The sequence below is a fragment of the Lissotriton vulgaris genome, chromosome 5 (assembly GCF_964263255.1).
Source record: "Lissotriton vulgaris chromosome 5, aLisVul1.2, whole genome shotgun sequence".
NCBI classification, from domain to species: Eukaryota; Metazoa; Chordata; class Amphibia; order Caudata; family Salamandridae; genus Lissotriton; species Lissotriton vulgaris.
The window spans coordinates 155644988-155664518 of NC_141693.1; the positions used below are offsets into that span (position 1 = coordinate 155644988).

General features: G+C 52.6%; 1 protein-coding gene across 1 annotated transcript in view; it reads left to right on the plus strand.

Moving 5' to 3' along the window:
• Window positions 1-750: 750 nt before the first annotated feature.
• BRINP1 (BMP/retinoic acid inducible neural specific 1) overlaps window positions 751-19531 on the plus strand; it is a 438971-nt gene continuing 420190 nt past the window's right edge. Inside the window, exon 1 of the mRNA XM_086921092.1 lies at window positions 751-1069. The gene's annotated coding sequence lies outside the window, so the exon portion shown is untranslated. The remainder of the gene's footprint in view (window positions 1070-19531) is intronic.

Genomic DNA, 19531 nt, shown 5'->3' on the forward strand with positions numbered 1-19531 from the left:
TCTACTGCCCCCTCCCAACATCCTCTGCTTTCCTCTTTCGCCCCACCTCGCTCCTCCTCTGCATCTCTCACCCTCTGTTCTTCTCTCTCTTTAACCACCCCCCAGCTCTAACAGCTCTTTCATGCCCCCCTTGTTCGCTATCTTCCTCCTTGCCCTTCTCACTGTCCTATGTTTTCTTCCAAAAGTCCTCGTTCTCTTTTTCCTTCTTCCCTTACCCCTTTCTCTTTTCGCCCCCGTTTTTCTCCCTCTTCCCGTGACTGCCTCTACACCCTCCCCTGAACTTTCCGTTCCTCTCGTCTCCTTCTTCTCCATCCCTTCTGCTAGCTACCACAGTCCGCTTATTTCCCATACACTCTTTGCTTTTTTCTCGTGCTGCTGTTCTCCGCTCTCACACACCCATCCCGTATCTTCAATCTGTTCCCGTTTTCCTCCCTTCTCGTAGGTCCATTCCCCGTCTCTTCTTCGACATTTCACGATTTCTACTCTCATTCTCCCCTTTTCTTCTCGTCTGTGCTCCCTTCTTTCCGCTATTTTCCATACCCTCTTCTACCCTTTCCAAACCCCTTTCCTTCTTCGCTCTCCTCCTGTTCCCTCAACCTCCCCTTCCCCATCTCCACCTACATCTAATTCTGAGCTGAGCGCTCCCTAGAATAAGGCTGTGGAGGGAGCTCCGCCCCTCCAGCCCTGGCTCCGCCCCCCGGAGCCCGGCCCCCGCCTCCCTTCCTCCCCCGGAGCCCCACCGCTGCCTGCCTCCCTCCCAGCCCCGGCAGTCTGATTCCGCTCCTTTCGGGATGGCTTGGCCGTGAGCAGCAGAGAGAGAAGCGTTACCGGGGGCTGCGGGACGGACAGACGGACTGGGTTCGGAGCCGCCTTTGAATGCCTGGGATCTGCAGCAGGGAGCCGGCGCTGCTGTCTGAGCATGAAAAGGACTGCTAGCTCCCCAGGATCTGCACGCCAGCACTGCGACCAGCATGCCCGCTGCCTCCAGAGCCGTCCTGCCAAGGTCCTTCCGAGCCGACTGAGAGCGCCCGGCTACCAGACCCCCAGCGGAGCGGGGCATTAACGTCAGGTAAGGGCCCGGTCTAATGGTGCGTGGTCTAATGGTGCGTGATCTAAAGCGACCGCAGGCTTGTCAGTGTGTCTGAGGGGTCCGTTCACCTGAGCCCTGCAGAGGACTCCACTGGGACTGGGGGGGGGGGGGGGGGGGGGGGGGGGGGGGGGCGCTCTACTGATCTCCCAGAAGACCCGCGCCCGATCTCTGCAGAAGACCCTCACGTGACCTCTGCAGAGGACCCTCGCCGGACCCTGAAGAGGATCTTCAACTAAGCTCTGCAAAGGACCCTCGCATGGTCGCAGACGGGGACCCTCGCCTGAGCCCTGCAGAGGACCCTCACCCGGCCGCTGACGAGGACTCTCGAATGAGCTCTGCAGAAGACCCCCTGCTGAGCTGTGTAGAGGACCCTCGCCTGAGCTCTGCAGAGGACCCCCTCCTGAGCTCTGGGAGGACCTTCGCCTGAGGTCTGGGAGGGCCTCTCCTGAGCTCTGGGGACCCTAGCCTGACCTCTGGGAGGACCCTCGCTTGAGCTCTGTAGAGGACACTCACCTGAGCTCTGTAGAGGACACTCACCTGAGCTCTGTAGAGGACCCTTACCTGAGGTCTGTAGAGGACCCTAGCCTGAGCTCTGGGAGGACCTCACCTGAGCTCTGGAGAAAACCCTCACCTGAGCTTTGGGAGGACCCTCGCCTGAGCTCTGTAGTGGACCCTGGCCTGAGCTCTCGGAGGACCTTCGCCTGAGCTATGGGAAGGACCCTTGCCTGACCTCTAGGAGGACCTCTCCTGGGCTCTGTAGAGGACCCTCGCCTGAGCTGTGTAGAGGACCCTCCCCTGAGTCCTGGAAGGACCCTCGCCTGAGGTCTGGGAGGACCCTCGCCTGAGCTGTGTAGAGGACCCTCGCCTGAGCTCTGGTAGGACCCTCACCTGAGCTCTGTAGAGGACCCTCGCCTGAGCTCTGGGAGGACCCTTGCCTGAGCTCTGGGATGACCCTCGCCTGAGCTCTGGGAGGACCCTCGCCTGAGCTTTGGGAGGACCCTCACCTGAGCTCTGGGAGGACCCTCACCTGAGCTCTGGGTGGACCCTCACCTGAGCTCTGTAGAGGACCCTCGCCTGAGCTCTGGGATGACCCTCGCTTGAGCTCTGGGAGGACCCTTGCCTGAGATCTGTAGAGGGAACTCACCTGAGCTCCTTCCGATGAGCTCCTCCGAAAATCTTGTGATCTCCTGTTTGAGCTCTGAAAAAGAGCAGCAAGCAGTCACTTTTTCCAGTTTTATATAGCGCGAACTCGACCCGAAGATATTGGAGCTCTTTACATTAGCACCAGTTACCTGACACTATGATACATTCATTTTGTGGTAGGCACTTGGAGATTAATGGATTTGCCCTGAATAACAGGATGTTCAGCCAACGCCGAGACTCGAACCTAGTTCCCCAGTTCCAAAACCGGAAGCTCTGACTGTTATGCCACACCCTAAAGAAGGCCACCGCCTGGGCCCTGGGGAGGCCTCTCTTCAGCCACAGAGCATCCTCGGCCATACAGTGGACGCTCCACTGAGTTCCTCAGAGGTACTCACCTGAGCTTTGAATAGATCCTCGACAGAGCTGTGCCAGAGTCCCACACTGAGCACAGCAGACGACCCCCTGGAGAGGTCTGAGGGCCTTCTCTGGGGTGCTGCAGAGATCCTTCAAATGAGCCCTTAGAGTGCACTCTCACCTGAGCTCTGCAGAGTGCTCCTGCAGAGTGCTGTCACTTGAGCTCTGGAGAGAACCCTCACCTGAGCTCTGCAGAGTGCTGTCACTTAGGCTGTTGAGTGAACCCTCACCTGAGCTCTGTAGAGTGCTGTCACGTGAGCTGTGGAGTGTACCCTCACCTGAGCTCTGCAGAGTGCTGTCACTTGAGCTCTGGAGAGAACCCTCACCTGAGCTCTGCAGAGTGCTGTCACTTAGGCTGTTGAGTGAACCCTCACCTGAGCTCTGTAGAGTGCTGTCACGTGAGCTGTGGAGTGTACCCTCACCTGAGCTCTGTAGAGTGCTGTCACGTGAGCTGTGGAGTGTACCCTCACCTGAGCTCTGCAGAGTGCTGTCACTTGAGCTGTGGAGTGCACCCTCACCTGAGCTCTGCAGAGGGCTGTCACTTAGGCTGTTGAGTGAACCCTCACCTGAGCTCTGTAGAGTGCTGTCACGTGAGCTGTGGAGTGAACCCTCACCTGAGCTCTGCAGAGTGCTGTCGAGCTGTGGAGTGGACCCTCACCTGAGCTCTGCAGAGTGCTGTCACTTGAGCTGTGGAGTGCACCCTCACCTGAGCTCTGCAGAGTGCTGTCACTTGAGCTCTGGAGAGAACCTTCACCTGAGCTCTGCAGAGTGCTGTCATGTGACCTGTGGAGAGAACCCTCACCTGAGCTCTGCAGAGTGCTGTCGAGCTGTGGAGTGCACTCTCACCTGAGCTCTGCAGAGTGCTGTCACTTGGGCTGTGGAGTGAACCCTCACCTGAGCTCTGCAGAGTGCTGTCAAGCTGTGGAGTGCACCAACACCTGAGCTCTGCAGAGTGCTGTCGAGCTGTGGAGTGCACCAACACCTGAGCTCTGCAGAGTGCTGTCAAGCTGTGGAGTGCACTCTCACCTGAGCTCTGCAGAGTGCTGTCACTTGAGCTGTGGGGTGCACCCTCACCTGAGCTCTGCAGAGTGCTGTCACATGAGCTGTGGAGTGCACCCTCACCTGAGCTCTGCAGAGTGTTCCTGCAGAGTGCTGTCACTTGAGCTGTGGAGTGAACCCTCACCTGAACTCTGTAGAGTGCTGTCACTTGAGCTGTGGAGTGCACCCTCACCTGAGCTCTGCAGAGGGCTGGCGAGCTGTGGAGTGCACCCTCACCTGAGCTCTGCAGAGTGCTGTCGAGCTGTGGAGTGTACCCTCACCTGAGCTCTGCAGAGGGCTGTCACATGAGCTGTGGAGTGCACCCTCACCTGAGCTCTGCAGAGTGCTGTCGAGCTGTGGAGTGTACCCTCACCTGAGCCCTGCAGAGTGCTGTCACTTGAGCTGTGGAGTGCACCCTCACCTGAGCTCTGCAGAGTGCTGTCGAGCTGTGGAGTGTACCCTCACCTGAGCTCTGCAGAGGGCTGTCACATGAGCTGTGGAGTGCACCCACACCTGAGCTCTACAGAGTGCTGTCACGTGAACTGTGGAGTGCACCCTCGCCTGAGGTCTGCGGAGTGCTGTCACTTGAGGTGTAGAGTGCACCCTCACCTGAGCTCTGCAGAGTACTGGCGAGCTGTGTAGTGTACCCTCACCTGAGCTCTGCAGAGGGCTGTCACATGAGCTGTGGAGTGCACCATCACCTGAGCTCTGCAGAGTGCTGTCACTTGAGCTGTGGAGTGCACCATCACCTGAGCTCTGCAGAGTGCTGTCAAGCTGTGGAGTGCACTCTCACCTGAGCTCTGCAGAGTGCTGTCACTTGAGCTGTGGAGTGAACCCTCACCTGAGCTCTGCAGAGTGCTGTCACTTGAGCTGTTGAGTGAACCCTCACATGAGCTCTGCAGAGTGCTGTCACTTGAGCTGTTGAGTGAACCCTCACCTGAGCTCTGCTGAGTGCTGTCACTTGAGCTGTTGAGTGAACCCTCACATGAGCTCTGCAGAGTGCTGTCACTTGAGCTGTGGAGTGCACCCTCACCTGAGCTCTGCAGAGGGCTGGCGAGCTGTGGAGTGCACCATCACCTGAGCTCTGCAGAGTGCTGTCACGTGAGCTGTGGAGTTCACCCACACCTGAGCTCTACAGAGTGCTGTCACGTGAACTGTGGAGTGCACCCTCGCCTGAGGTCTGCGGAGTGCTGTCACTTGAGGTGTAGAGTGAACCCTCACCTGAGCTCTGCAGAGTGCTGTCACTTGAGCTGTGGAGTGCACCATCACATGAGCTCTGCTGAGAGTCCTCACCAGAGCTCTACATAATACCCCACAGTGCACTCACACTGAACTCTGCAGAGGTTCCTCACATGCGCTCATACCAGGCCCTGGGCCTTCTGGGATTTGCAGAGGAACTCGCCTGAGCTCTGCAGAGGTCCCTCGCCTGAGCTCTGCCCAGGGCTCTAAGATCCACAGTGCACTCACACTGACCTCTGCAGAGGTCCCTCAGTGGAGCTCAGCAGAGTGCCCTGGGCGGAGCTCTGTAGATGGGTGCCCTGGCTGAGCTCACCACAGGGCTCTGGGCGGATCTCTGTAGAGAGGTCCCTCGCCTGAGCTCTGCGCAGGGCTCTTAGCTCCACAGCACACTCACACTGAGCTCTGCAGAGGTGCCTCAGTGGAGCTCAGCAGAGGGCCCTGGGCGGAGCTCTGTAGATGGGTGCCCTGGCTGAGCTCACCACAGGGCTCTGGGCGGAGCTCTGTAGATGGGTGCCCTCGGCTGAGCTCTGCCCAGGGCTCTTAGCTCCACAGCACACTCACACTGAGCTCTGCAGAGGTCCCTCACACGAGCTGTGCAGCGAGCCACGCTCGTTGCAGGGAGGATGTGGGTCCGAGCAGGCCCGGCGGTGGGGCCCGGGTGTCTGTCACGGTTCACACGGTGCCCCAGTGGCTGTCTAATGGGCGAGCTCACCCGTGGGAGGGCTGCCTCGCCCCTACGGGGGTGCGGCTCCGCGGCCTGCCCAGTCCTTCCGATGAGGTATGTATGTATATTGCATAGGTTCTAGGCAGCCTCTGCTCCGGGGCCCTGCTGTAGGGGGCTACTTATGTTTGACCCGAACCCCCGCTATGGCATGATGTACGCATGGGGGTGGGCAGGAGGGTGATTGGTGCTTTCTGGCTGCCCTGGCATCGCCCCCCCTAATGCAGGTTGTCGTCCCTGGGCGAGCGCAGCTGTATGAAGCCCCATACCTGCCGGACTCTGTCATGTTTATGTGCCCCGCCCCGTGAGAGTGCCCCCTAGTGATGGCCCATGCTTTGGACATGTTTGCGTTGGTACCGCACCGTGAATCATTCCCCACTGCCGGAAGTGAATGCTTTCCGTTCGAGGGGTTTGTTTTGTATCCGAACCCCAGCCCCTCCTTTCATTTCAAGACCCCCCTCACCACCCCCACCCCCCCCCCCCTAAAGACACATGCTCGGGCGGCGCCTCTCTGCTTGGCGTCAACAGGCGGGTCTGTGTGGATTTAGTGTGCCACCCGCCCCCTCAGTAAGATCTACGCTTCGGTGGGTCCAGCATGCAGAAGCTCACATCTGTCTGTTGCAGACGGGCTTCTCTTTTTAAGGCTTCGGCATGTCTGCCCTCCACAACCCGAAAATGCCCCCTCCAGGACTCTCGAGCAGGCACAGGGCAGAATACCCAGTAGTGCCTGGAAGGACACGGCGCGAAAGAATAACCACCTGCCTCGCACACATACTTCCCTCCCCTCCCCCCCCCCCCCCCCCAACTCCCCCCCCATCCCAAACATACGAAATATCTCGGAGGTGCGGTAGCAAGAAGGGCCTTTCTCGGTCTGTTTTTATCATGAATACTTGTTTTGTTTGTTTTAATTTTGTAGGGGGTGTCTATCCGCGCGTACTGTGTGTGTCTCCACTCATCGTGTATGGTCTGGAAACTATCACACGGGTGCAGCCGTGTGAAGGATGCATCTGACCGTGTGCCCGTGGCGTAGGCAGGCTGATACCTTGGGGGTTTGCAGTGCCTGCCCCACGCCAAGGTTTAAGTGGGTGGGTTTGAAGTGCGGTGGACCCATCTCTGGTGGCTGTGGGTTGTGGAAGGTTGTCCAGCGCTTTAAATGAGCAGGTGCTGCCCGGTACTGAGTACCTGCACTGCTTTCCTTTGAAAGGGAGAGAACCTGCTCTATGATATTTCCGTTTAAGGCACAGAGTGTGCCTCTGGGGGTCTTCTGGGCGCACCTGATCAGGCCCGTGTCCGACAGCGGTGGGGTGAGTCGCTGCTTGCTCGGTAGCTGCACACGGTACGTGTGTGTGCCTGCGGCAGTGTGAAGGGCTGTTCTCTGCTCCTTTGGTGCGGTTGAGGTTACACGTGTGGTTTGCAGACACCCCATGTTTTGATCTTCGTTTTGAGCAGTTCCTGCGGAGCTTGTCTATTTCTGGGCATATATCTGTTAGTCGATGCCGGGTTCATTCTTAGTTTTGTGTTTTGATGGGTCCTTCCTGAACGGTGATTTTCTCCGTTGGAGGGTGGAAGGTGCAGACCGTTGTTGGGCTTTTGTAGAGTTTGATTGGTGTTCATGTGTTCCTGTTCCCTGGTCTGCGTTGTGGACGAGGATACGTTTTTTCCTTGGGTTTTTAACAAGGACCCCCTACTTCTCAGCATAGTGTGCCCTGGGCCTGCTGTTCTACCCGAGGGTCCGAACGAACTACCCAGTTAGTTGTGACCACCTCGTATGTTATTTATTCATATGCGGAAAGGGTGGGTTCCCTTTCGTTGTTCTGAGCTCAGTAGGACATCATGTTGGTTTGAAATGTTTATATGGACCCCAGGTGGTGGGTTGTGTCTCAGCACGTGAAACAGGAAGGATGTCTTGGTGTTCTTTGCGTGTGGTTTCGAGGCATTTCATTCAGGTGCAGTTTTGTGTATGACCACAGGCTAATTCATGCCTGTGTTGGCTGTTTATTCAGCGCTATGTGTAGGTACTAGTTAGGTCTGAGAGCTGGGCGCCTTGCTTGTTCTGCCTTGAGGGTAGGGGCAGCAGAAAGGCTTCTTGTCGCTGCTCCGTCGTGGTCCTGTAGGCTCAGGTTTAGGTTTGGGTGTTGTTGGGACCTTTTCTGTGTTTGATGTACCGTCCTAAGTGGCACGGGTTTTCCCAGATATGGGTCCTGTGCTCTCTGTACCACTGGAACAAGGCTAGTGAGCCCTTATCAGGACGAAACCGGTCCCAGGATGCTTGTGTTCTGGTTCGGCGTGGACCTGGCCTGGACGGCTCCCATGAGGAGCAGGGGCAAGACTGATCTGCATGTGGTTGGGTGGCATGGTGAGCAAAATACGGAGGGGGTGGGATGCTACCCCGAGCGATTGCCAGTGGCTAGACAAAATGCAGCCATTCCCCCCATTCCCTTCCGTGCCTTTGTTGGGGCCCCTGCTTACATTATTGTCTAGTACAGCTCCTTCAGTGCAAGTTATGATTAATGCAACCAAGTGTTTTTTTAATGAATGCTTGGCAGCCGGGTTGCAGTCTGTGTTTTGGCAGGTGATGCTGAACATCTTTGCTGTTTCTTGTTGGTCAGGGTACAGGTTTGTGTTTGTGTCATGCTGGGATGCCTGGTGTGGTCTGCGTTGGGATAGGTGCGGCAGAAGGCATCTTTCTTGGCGTTGTAGGCACACGTTTGTGTTTGCTTGCTGTTGGGACGCCTGGCTGTGGTCTCTGTTGATACGAACGCAGTGGGAACGCTTTTGCGAAATGTCTTAGTGTTGGTATACACAGGTTTGTGTTTGTATGATACTGTGACACACGATTTTGGTTCCAGTTTTGTGTACAGCAGGACCGAAGAATCTGCGAGACTTTTGAGCTGTCGATATTAGCGTATATTTGGTAATGTCTAATGGATCTCTGGTTACAGTTTCCATTAACCATATTGTCCTCCAATTTGGCCATGTTTGTGGCCATTTTAGCACGGGAACCCGATAGTCCCACTTGAGTTACGTCATGTGCAACTAAAAACCATCTTCTGTATTCTGTTTGCGCGTGTGCGCTTTGCAGGGTGTCCCTGTAGTTCCTGGGTCACAGGGTTGGGGGAGGGGGGGGGGGGGGGGGGCACAAGCATTTAGGGGCACCTCAATCTTTAAGGAGGGGGGGGGGGATTCGGTCCAGGGCCAATGAATATTTGTGATATGTGAAAGACTCAATGGTCCCATTTCACATTATGTGGCGTGTGGGGGCAAAAATGTATATGTGCGCGTGCCTGTGTCAGTGTGTTGTCGTGGGTGTGCACTTGCGCGCATACCTGTGTGCCCGTGATGCGTGCGGCTGTGGGAGTGTCTGTGTGCGTTGGTGTGTGTGTCTGCCTGTGTGCGTCTGTATGTGACTGCGGTTTTTGCCCGTGGCTGGTTGGAACTCCTGCCTGCCTGTGCGCGGTAGGACCCACCCTGGCTGCTGCCTTCGGCGGCTGTGGACGGAGGCTCTGCCCGGACATTTGCTGTCGAAGCACGTCTGCACACCTCTGAAGGGCTCTGTTCTGCAGCTTGAAGCAGAGCTGCACGAGCACGGGTTGGTTCTTACAATCTCGAGGCAGAAGAGGCGGGCACCACACTGGGCCGGCACTACATCCGCCACAGGTTCATACCATCCCCACACCGGGGGCCGGAGGGGACGTTCCATCCAGCGGGAGGGAGCTACGTGCCCGTCCTTCCAATACGGGCGCAGAGCGACCGCCCGCCTCTAGGGATGGAGGCTTCCGGCCCAGAGTGCGGCAGGGTGTGCCAGGGTACCCGCTATCACGTCACAGACTAGGTAGAAGGACTGACTCCCTCCAAATGAACATACCACAAATATTCCATCACCATCTGCTTACATCTTTGGGGTAGCAGGGGACATTGCACAGGAATTGGGGACAGAACAGAGTGAGGGAGGACAAGGGAGGGCAGAGGTTAGGTGATGAAGCCTGCCCAGCCGCTGCTGACCTATGACACGGGGTCCCCCCCCCTTTAGACAGAAATAAAGGAGTTTCAAAGGGCAGCGAGGAAAGGTGGCCTATGGATGAGTCTACAGGTTTCACAGAAAGGGCGTCCAGGGGATGGCGACAAAGAGTGTCCAGTGGAAGATGTCCCATGGTGCCCAGTGATGTAGTGGGACCCGCTGCACAACTACATATGTCTCACAGATGATAGCAGAGGGGGCCAGTTGAAAGCAGCAAAAGGTATCCATCCAGTTGCTAAAAAAAATAGGATTTCCAGTGGATGGTGTACGGTGTCCAGTGCTGGATAACGTAGCGTGCCCATTGGATAATAATCCTGGGGTGCCCAGTGGGTGTAAATATATCATTTCCAGTGGATGATAGCAAAGGGGGGCAGTTACTAGAAGAATAAGGTATTCAGTTGCTGATAACATAGGATATACGGTGCAGGATAACATCAGATAATAAACCTGGAGTGCCCAGTGGGTGTAAACATAGCATTTCCGGTGGATTTCCAGTGGATGGCAGCCGTGTGTGTGCAGTTAGGAATAATATAGGGTGTCAAGTGGGTGATAACATAAAGAGTCGAAGAAACAATAAAATAGGATGCCTAGTGGATGATAACATTATGTGTCCAGTGGATAATAACACATGCTACAGTGAATGATAACATGGGTGCCGCGTGGATAACATAGCGAGTCTTGTCGTTATCATGTGTCGTAGTGTATTATATCATAGGTTGCCCATATGATGATGACATGGATATCGAAGGGGATAATGACATAGTGAGTCTTGTGGATATCATATGTCACAGGGTATGATGTCATAGGTTGCCCAGTGGATGATAACATGGATATTGAGTGGAGGATAACATTGCAACCCTTGCAGACATCATGTGGCGTTCAGTGTATGATGTATTAGGTTGCCCAGTGAATGATAACATGGATATTGAGTGAATGATAACATTGCAAGCCCTGCAGATATCATGTGGCGTGCAGCTTATGATGTCATAGGTTGCCCAGTGAATGATAACATGGATATTTAATGGATGATAACATTGCAAGCCTTGCAGATATCTGGAACTCTCTGCCTCTGACACTCAGAAGCTGCAAAGACATCATCAGCTTCAGAAAATCTTTGAAAACATGGCTATTCGTGCAAGCGGCTGGCTAAGCGTCTGGCCATAATCAGCCTTCCTCTAAGCGCCATGAAACCCAAGGGTGTACGTACGCTCTACAAATACCTGTTAACATAACATAACATGTGACGTACGGCGTATGATATCACAGGTTGCCCAGATGATGATGACACAGGGTCTCTAGAGTAATTCACACTGGGTGTGCAGGTCCTCAATCACAGTTTGTCTAGACTTCAATAATGCGAGGTGTATTTGTTAAAGAAGAGGGTTCTACGTGGGCCTGTGACACAGTGTCTCCAATGATAAATGAAGCAGGGTCACTGTGTCTGATTTATGAATAAAGTAGGATCTCTGCGAACAGCTGACATAGTGCCTCAATTAGTTAATGACTCTGGGTCTCTGTGGGCTACAGACACAGTGTCTCCATCGATTAAAAATACAAGCTGTGTCTCCATTGGTTATTGACAAAGGGTCTCAGTGGGCCATTGACAGTATCTCACTGGTTGATGACTCAGGTTGTCTGTGGGCCAATGACACTGTATCTCACTGGTTAATGAGAAGGGGTCTCTGTGACCCATTGACACAGTATCTCACTGGTTAATGACTCAGGTTGTCTGTGGGCCAATGACACAGTATCTCACTGGTTAATGACTCAGGTTGTCTGTGGGACAATGACTTAGTATCTCACTGGTTAATGAGAAGGGGTCTCTGTGGCCCATTGACACAGTATCTCACTGGCTGAAGTCTCAGGTTGTCTGTGGACCAATGACATAATGTCTCACTGGTTAATGACTCAGGTTCTCTGTGGGCCAATGTCACAGTCACTGGTTAATGACTCAGGTTATCTGTGGGCCAATGACACAGTATCTCACTGGTTAATGATTCAGGTTGTCTGTGGGCCAATGACACAGTATCTCACTGGTTAATGACTCAGGTTGTCTGTGGGCCAATGTCAATGTCACTGGTTAATGACTGAGGTTGTCTGTGGGCCAATGACACAGTATCTCACTGGTTAATGACTGAGGTTGTCTGTGGGCCAATGACACAGTATCGCACTGGTTAATGACTCAGGTTGTCTGTGGGCCAATGACACAGTATCTCACTGGTTAATGACTCAGGTTCTCTGTGGGCCAATGTCAATGTCACTGGTTAATGACTCAGGTTGTCTGTGGGCCAATGATACAGTATCTCACTTGTTAATGACTCAGGTTGTCTGTGGGCCAATGACACAGTATCTCACTGGTTAATGACTCAGGTTGTTCTGTGGGCCAATGACACAGTGACTCGCTGGTAATGACTCGGGTTCTCTGTGGGCCAATGACACAGTGACTGGGTGGTAATGACTCAGGTTGTCTTTGGGCCAATGACACAGTATCTCACTGGTTAATGACTCAGGTTGTCTATGGGCCAATGACATAGTATCTCACTGGTTAATGACTCAGGTTGTCTGTGGGCCAATGACCCAGTATCGTACTGGTTAATGACTCAGGGTGTCTGTTGGCCAATGATACAGTATCTCACTGGTTAATGACTCAGGTTGTCTGTGGGCCAGTGACACAGTATCTCACTGGTTAATGACTCAGGTTGTCTGTGGGCCAATGACACAGTATCTCACTGGTTAATGTCTCAGGTTGTCTGTGGGCCAATGACACAGTGACTCGCTGGTAATGACTCAGGTTCTCTGTGGGCCAATGACACAGTGACTTGGTGGTAATGACTCAGGTTGTATTTGGGCCAATGACACAGTATCTCACTGGTTAATGACTCAGGTTGTCTATGGGCCAATTACATAGTATCTCACTGGATAATGACTCAGGTTGTCTGGGGGCCAATGACACAGTATCTCACTGGTTAATGACTCAGGTTGTCTGTGGGCCAATGACACATTCACTGGTTAATAACTCAGGTTGTCTGTGGGCCAATCACACCCTATCTTACTGGTCAATGACTCAGGTTGCCTGTGGGCCAATGACACAGTGTCTCTGCTGCTAAATGGATCAGGGCCTCTGTGGGCACTTGATACAGTGTCTCTAATGATGAATGAAGCAGGGCCTCTGTGCTGTGGCCGGTTGAAAAATGAAGAAGGACCTCTGTGAGCAATTGACAGTGTCTCGATTAGTGAATTACTCTGGGTCTCTGTGGGCCACAGATACAGCGTCTCCATCGGTTAACAATACCAGCTCTGTGGCCATTGACAGTGTGTCTCCATTGGTTAATGACACAGGTTCTCTGTAGGCAGTGACACAGTGTCTCCTATGATGAATAAAGCAGGATCTCTGCGAACAACTGACTCCGTGTCTCAATTAGTTAAAGACTCTGGGTCTCTGTGGGCTACGGATACAGTTTCTCCATTGGTTAATAATAAAGGCTCTGTGGCCCTTGACACCGTGTCACAATTGGTTATTGACAAAGGGTCTCTGTGGGCCAATGACAGTGTGTCTTTGAATGACTCTGGGTCTCTGTGGACCAGTGACACAGTGTCTCTGTTGGTTAGCAATACCGGGTCCTTGTGGCCATTGAAACAATGTCTCCATTGGTTTATGACTCAGGGTCCATGTGGGCCACTGACACAGTGTCTCTATTGGTTCATGACACAGCATCTCCATTGGTTAATGATGTATGGGCTCTGTGGGTCAATGACACAATGTCTCAATTTGTTAATAATACAAGGACTCTGAGGCCATTGAGACAATGTCTCCATTGGTTAATGACTCATGGTCCATGTGGGCCATTGACACAGTGTCTCTATTGGTTCATGATGACACAGCGTCTCCATGGGCCATTGACACAGTGTCTGTATTGGTTAATGGAGTAGGCTCGGCTCTCCAAGGGCCATTAACACAGTGTCACCTATTGAAATGACAAAGGGTCTCCCTGGGCTACTGACACAATTTGTGCACCATTGGCTAATGAAGTAGAGTCACCATGGCCCAATGACAGTGCCTCCATTGGGGAATGAAGCAGGGTCTCTGGGGCCATTTATGAATGCAGAGGGTCTCTGTGAACCCAGAGCCTTCATGCCCCATTGTCTCTTCCGCAGGACCATCTTGCCTTCTGTGGTCCAGATGCCTCCGGCTTTGCTGACCTGCAAGGACATGGGTATTTTGAACCGGGGACCTAACATCTCAACGCATGTCCTCATAGATACAGAATGGGTAAAGCTATTTGATGCATCAGCTACCGTTCACTCCCACAGGCCCAAGTCAGCCCATTCAGGCAGTCTGGGCGACTCCTAGCCTACCTCCAGGGACCAGGGCTTGCAAAGCCATTCTCTAAAAAAACTCTATGGCCTGTGCCGCCATTTGTCCACCTGCCCAGTGATTTAAAGATATAAGTGGTAGACATTTTCTGTGAGAGATATTTTATTTTATTTTTTTGCTGGTCGTTTGTGAAGGAGGCGTGTGTGTGTGTAACCCCATCTGCACTCCACAGAAGTATGGACCTTTGCCTGCCTCCTCTCTCTCTCTCTCTCGAAAAAGCTTACCTTACACCTGCCTTCGCTTGTATTTTATTTCGGCCATAATAGTGAGAATAAATGCACTCAGTAAGTGGATTTATTGTTTGTGGTAAAGTGATGCTGTATTGATTCTCCCTTCTAACTGTTTTACAGTTCCGTACACCTTGCCAAAATAGTATATGTACTACTGGATATCCCGCAGAGGCCAGTGTATCGCGCTGTCTCTGATTGTTGAATATCTTTGAGAGATGTCTGTCATTCCATCATTGGTTGCAAGTAGTCCTGTATTAGTTGGCATTGCATTATTTCTACTACCCACAATGTCTGCGCGGTTGCTATGAATTGGAAGCGTGGGTGATTGTGTGCACACCTGCGGCAATGCTTGCACCTTGGCTGAGTTGGAGACCATTAACAAGCGAGGAGGTTTGTTGTTGCTGCTGTTTTCTAATTCTGCTCTTAGTTAAAGATCTGGTGATGGCAGAGACAGCAATAGACTGGTATTAAAAACATAACAAGTGGCTTAGGTGACCCCAGTTGTAGGAAAATAATTTACTTGGAGACCAATGCTACAGGTTAAGGTTATCCTTGCCCAGGGCTTTAAGTGGGATGAAAAACACTTAAGCTTATAATCTGTGGGCCTCATTGATGAAAAGTGACCCACCGCTGCGTGAAAACAGCGATGCGTCACTTTTCATTGCGCACTCCTTGCGACACCAATGATGCGTCATATTTAATGTATGACGCATCATGTCGCAAGGACTTACAGATACGTCAGTATTTCTGACGCATCAGTAAGCGCAAAAGTGACGCATTGCTGGAGTGTGTCACAAAAGTGACGCAACTCCAGCAATGCGTCCTTTCACATGGGGAAAGCCCCATGTGAAAGGGCCTGCGTCAGTCTTACGCCTGCTGTGAGGCAGGCGTAAGATTTTGACGCAACAGCATCCTAAAAGTGACGCAGTGAAATCTCATAGATTTCACTGCGTCACTATTACGAGGCTTTTTGCGGGGGAACGCCCCCCTGCATACATTATACCTGACGCAGGCATAATGTGGCGCAGGGGTTTAAAAAGTGACGCATCCACCAAGATGCGTCACTTTTTAAATATGGCGCTACAAGGCGCATTTTGTACGCCGCTGGTGCGTCACAAAAAGTGACGCACCGGCGGCGCAAAACTGACCCAAGGCCTCATAAATAAGGGGCTGTGTTTAGCATAGTGTGCCGCCCGACTTGTATTTTGCTGTTTCTGTCATTGCATCCAGATATATGATACAACAAGTAAAATTATACCTACAGCAAGTCAGGTCTATTGGCTTTATCAATGGTTGTTAGTTGCATAGGATAAATCAATTTAAAGCCATGGTGACACCACGGCGAAGTTGCTGCTCCTAAGTTTCACAAAGAGAAGGAAACTCCAAAGAGAAAATGACTCTCTTTAAACGATTTGCCTTACCCTACAACGCTCTGACGTCCTGCCATAACTTCTCCACTAGTGAAAAATAAGCAGTTTGAGCACAAGCACATCAATCTGCCGGCTGTCCAGAAAAAAAAGGACCGTCTGTGCCAGGGCACAAAACAAGGCCCAATAGAGACCCGTTTTGAGGCCAGCTTTAAAAGAACAGTCGGTGCTCATCACCGGTGAGACCCGGCCCACTTACAGCCCTGTCCTCACCATTGCCCACTGATTTAAGAGTTCCAGATGACTCTAGGCACACAGGTTCAGTCCTGGTCGTTGAACTGACCAGTCATTGCTAATAGATGTGTTGCTTTAATAGAAGCAAACCAAGACTAAAACACCCAGAATGCATGTGGCTGTTACCTGGGGTTGGCACTATTTTTTGTGATGGCATGCAGCAGAGTGACCACCGAAGGGTACAAGAACAGCATGGGCATGCAGAGGTGACCAGTGAAGGTTTGCCCTCTTCTGTCACTGTTCCGAAAACAGGTCCATGTCCATGGGCATGAAACACAGCATTTTGCAGCTCCTGTAGGGACAAAAGCATAAAGAAATACAAATTTTGGAATGGGCATACGCACGCCTCTGCATACAGACACACGTATGCATACAGGCTGGCCAACATATTGTTCATAAGCATATATTTATTATTATGGAACATAATATTTTCAAAACATTCGCAATGCAGAGATGATTAATCCCTCCCACTCCAGTGTTGGACACGAAATAGATGAATCTCGCATAGAATAGGCAGATAAACGACTCCACTTTGTATTCCAGGGAACACACCACAGAGCAAACAGCAAATGTAACATTAATGGCTAACACCTGGCGCCCATGGAGAGGCCCATCAACACACAACAATATTTATAATTTATACGCATCAATAAATATCCCCCATGCTAGAGACATTCAAATGCACACAACATATTGAAAGAAGAATATATTAAATCATGTACTATAGCAGTAGGAGAAACAAGAAACAAACGGACACCTGGTATACAGAGACACAAAAATGATATGTGTGTGTATGACGACATACGTTACGTACACCCCACCCTTTACACCTTGTCAAGCTACACAACACAACGAACAAACAACTCTGTATGGAGTCACTTTGAACACTGCATCTCAACAAATCCAAACATACTTGGTATGCAAGCCACAAACACACACACACAAATACCTCACCCATGCCGCCACGTGCACGCACTTCTCACCCGGTGTGAACGAACCCACCACGTGAACCCAGTTGTGCAAACACAGGAAACGATCGGAGACAAGGGCCAGGCCCCATCCGGTTGGGTATGCAGTGAAGTCCTATGGCGCACGCCAGCAGGGGGCGCCATCACAGCGAGCATTTATCTTGTACTGGGTTGTCCGCCACTTTCCAGCTTTTCCGTAAGAAATGCTTGACGGGGAGCTGGTTGTACGTGCACATGGACTGTGAGCAAGGGGCACGAGGCCGAAGAGGAGGGGCCAAGCGTGGATGCAGGAGTTAAAATATCCCTTTACTGCCAGCGGTACATGATGTGACCTTAGAATGTATATGCACTTATTCGCTGTTGCTGTTATTCAGTTTAGGGATGCTAGCGCTTCGAAGCCCGCACTATCTGCCTTGGCGCGTCACTGCCTGCGCGTGAGGGTGTGTGTCTGTGACTATGTGACTGTGTATGGGCGAAGGGGCGATTTACCTAATGCCCACCGAGGAACACCAGGCATGTGTTTGAATCCCTTTATGTCCTTCTTTCCGTTGCTCACTCACCCCCTTCTCCTATAACACCTCTCCTGCCTCCTGGTTTGGGCGGGGCACAGTGCCCTCTCTGTGCCCCGCCCTCTCTTCACACCACTCATCCATCGTTCTCCTCGCCCGTCCTTCGTTCTCTCTCGCTGCTCCTGCCTCACCCTCACTCACTGCTTCTCTGCTCACCGCCTCTCTCCCAACCACACCCTCCCAACTTCTCTCCTCAGGCAGACATCTTTCACAGACCCTCTTATTCATCAGCCATCTTCTCGCACTCACTCGGCGCCCCTCTCTTTACCCCTCACTCGGCGCCCTGGCCCCTCTCCTCACCCCTCACTTGGCTTCCCTCTCTTCACTCCTCACTCGGAACCCCTCTCTTCACCCCGCACTCGCCCCCCCCCTCTTTATCACGCACTCGCCGCCCCCTCTTTAACCCTCACTCAGCGCCTCTCTCTTCACCCCTCACTCAGCGCCTCTCTCTTCACCCCTCACTCGGAACCCCTCTCTTCACCCCTCACTCGCCCCCCTCTTTATCCCGCACTCGCCCCCCCCCTCTTTATCCCTCACTCAGCACCCCGCCTCACCCCTCTCACTACTTGTTCAGTGGCCAGTCTCTCGTCGTGTCCTGCCACTGCTCAGCACAGGCAGCTCTAAACAGCAGGCCCAGAGACGGGTCCCTATAGGGCTCTCCAGTTTTCTCCTCACACCGAGGGTGAAAAAAACCCTCAACTGTGCAGCAAAACCACCCGTCACTGCATTTGATGTAAAAACAAAGAGAAACTCGTTATAGTTCTTTCACAGCCTCATCATTGCAGAACTGAACATTTTCAATTGTATACACAAAAGAAGCCAATGTTGTTGCTTATTTATCTTATGCAACTAACAGCCATTGACTAAGCAAACAGTCCTGGCCTGTTGTTGGTGTAATGTTACCTATGGTATATATCTGGATGCAATGGTGAAAGAGGTAGCGACATACCGTGGGGTGGCACGCAGATTTGCACCTGTTTTTAAGCCACGCCCTTAATTACATCGGTCTCGTCCCTTTGAGAGACCCCTTAGTTTTTTCGTTTCACTTAAAGCCTTGCCTCGTCTGACTATTGCAGTAGCTGTGTGTGAGGGGGGGGGGGGGGGGGAATGCAGTACATGCTCCTCCAGACTGACTGAAGTCTGCAATAACCCATCACCCCAGAATGAGATCCACTCTAGTGCCTGTTTGGGGGCGAAAACTCGGAATAGCTGGAATTGCGCGTGGGGTATCCCCTGAAATCGCAGGGGTCGGGGGATCTCTGGGACAAATTGTAGCGCCTCGATGAGTCAAGCCCTCAGCGCTCGTCACCACCACTCGCCTGTTCTTTACGTACCCCCCCCCCCCCCAACCACCACCCCATGCTCTTTCCCCTTTGACCTCATCCCTGGCCCGCTTCTGCGGAGATGGACTCATGGTCTCCCTCTCTCCAGGCCTTTCCGTCCCTTTCTTTACACCCTCTCTTCACCCAAACACGATTCGCTTCAATGTTCTCTTTCTCCCTACACCCCCTCCCTTTACTTCTATCTCTCCACCCTTCCATCTTCACCTAGTCCCCTCACACTAAATCCTTGCATCCTCTCTTGCCTTTCTTTTTCACCCTTCTACTTATTTCCATCTCATTTCCCCCCTACCCCCTTTTCACCCCCACCCTTTCATACTTCCCTTGGTACCAACATCTTATCACCCCGTATTTCTCTCTCTCCCTACCTCGACGATTACCCTTTCCTCCCACCGCCCCCTCTTTTCGACACTCCCTCGTTTCATCACATCATATTGCTCCCCCCGCCCACCACAAACACCTCCCTGGTCCCCTCCAGCCTCCTCTCTCTGCAGATCCCTCGGCGGGAGGGAGGGAGGCAGGTACAGCCGCACATCCTGCATCTTTCGGTCTTCTTTCAATAATTGATTTCCTCCCCTCGCTCCCCCTCTGAAGCGTTTTGCTGCTCGGCAGCGACGCCGCGCATCTCCCGCTGTCCGCCGCGGTGTGTCCCCGGGACCCTCTAAATGTAGACAGTCATAAAAGTGTAAACTCATCTCGGAAGCAGAGCGCCGCCATTAGAATAC